At 49.5% G+C, this 1,860-nt stretch overlaps 1 non-coding gene across 1 annotated transcript; it reads left to right on the forward strand.

Moving 5' to 3' along the window:
• The first annotated feature begins 159 nt into the window (after window positions 1–159).
• Window positions 160–232, forward strand: TRNAA-AGC. The gene has a single exon. It is a non-coding gene; the product is annotated as a tRNA-Ala (tRNA).
• The last annotated feature ends 1,628 nt before the right edge of the window (window positions 233–1,860 follow it).

Raw genomic sequence — 1,860 nt, forward strand, 5'->3', positions numbered from 1 at the left:
AGCGCCCTGCCCGGCCCGGCCCGCCGCGCGCCGCCGCCGCCAAGCCCCAGGCGGAGCGCCCCCGCGCAGGCGCAGTGAGAGCCCCGAAGGGGATGTGCAACTGTACGGCGTCTCGCGAGAAGAGAATAGAGAGGCGCTGGGAGCAACTGTTTAACGGGAGGGGAATTAGCTCAAATGGTAGAGCGCTCGCTTAGCATGCGAGAGGTAGCGGGATCGATGCCCGCATTCTCCAGAGCCCCTTTTGACTTCCTGGGTCACAGCTCTCTACCTTTACGAGCCACCTATGGGTTTTGCTTTTTTATTTCTAAAACATTCCTTAATTTGTTATTTGTTTATTTCACAGAATAATATTCGTGGTCAGAAGGGACCTTTGAGATCATCGAGTCCAACCACAAAAAAAAAAGGGAAAAAAAAAAAAACCAAAACCACACCACCCTTACCCACAAACAGACACAAAACAACAATCCCACCAAAATCACACCACCCTCACCCACAAACAGACACAAAACAACAATCCTGGGCACTAGAGCACGCCCTGAAGTGCCATGTCTGCACGTTTCTTAAATGCCTCCAGGGATGGTGACTCCACCACCTCCCTGGGCAGGCTGTTCCAGTGCCTGACCCCTCTCTCAGTAAAGTAATTCTTCCTAAGATCTCATCTAAACTTCCCCTGCCATAACTTTAGACCATTTCCTCTGGTCCTGTCGTTATTCCCTTGGGAGAAGAGGCCAACCCCCTCCTCTCTACACCTTCCTTTCAGGTAGTTGTAGAGGGCAATGAGGTCTCCCCTCAGCCTCCTCTTCTCCAAACTAAACATGCCCAGTTCCCTTAACCGCTCCTCATATGACTTGTTCTCTAGACCAATTTAAAATTCCTTAAAGCTACATTTGCTTAGCCTGTGTTTAAGACAAGCAGAGTGCATTCTTCTATATGTGTGGCACTGTCAGGGGGCCTTTGCTTCCTCATTTAATATCAGCCGAGGCCCGCAGCAGGGCCCAGCACCCACCGTGCTCCCCACAGCAGCTCCAGCCCTCACCGCCTCATCCCCACAGATCCCCTCTCCCAGGAGCCTCCAGGAGAGCCAAAACACTCGTTTGCCTTTAGTAAAATTTGAGAAGGACTCAAAATGCCTCAAGGAGGCATTAATGTGCGTGCTATTTTGTCAACAAACTGGCAAGTTTTTGCCCAGTGAATTTATGCAGCTGCAAGGGTCAGGCAAATATTCAAATTCTTCGCTATTCTGTTATTATTCCACTGCAACAAGCCGTGAGGAATAATCAAATGCTTTAAAGAAAAAGACATCGGATTTTAAAACCTGAAGGTTAACTTTTAATAAGTGACTGCATCATGAAAAAAAACCCAGCCCCCCAGGAATACACTCAAGCTGGCATTTCCATCCCAGTCATAAGCCGCACTGGAAACCGAAGGTGGAAAACCATTCTGCACACTTTCTCCAGTTACATGTGTGAGGAAACGACCTTTCTGACAAGTTTCCATGGCAAAGAGCAGAATTCAGCTTCCAGCCTGCTGGCGGCCCCCAAACTGCAAAGCCTCCCGTCCCAGCCCTTGGGGGTGGGCTGGGGTGGGCTCACCCCACTGCATGGTGCACACCTGGCTGGCAAGGGAAGGCATCTGGCTTGGAGTCCCCCCGGCTCTTAAATCCCAGGGGACTTCCCAGCACATTCATCGAGTCCCCAGGTAGGATCTGGTGAATGGTGGAAAACATCAGACTGACCAAATTCTTCTGCAATATGTTTACGTTAAACCGCATCTTCAGAAAGAGTAAAAAGCCTTAATATTACTGGGTCTCCTTTTAAAAAGAATAAACCTGGGGAAACTCTTTTTGTCTGAATAAATCTC

The sequence above is a fragment of the Calidris pugnax genome, unplaced genomic scaffold, assembly GCF_001431845.1.
Source record: "Calidris pugnax isolate Ruff unplaced genomic scaffold, ASM143184v1 scaffold211, whole genome shotgun sequence".
NCBI lineage: Eukaryota > Metazoa > Chordata > Aves > Charadriiformes > Scolopacidae > Calidris > Calidris pugnax.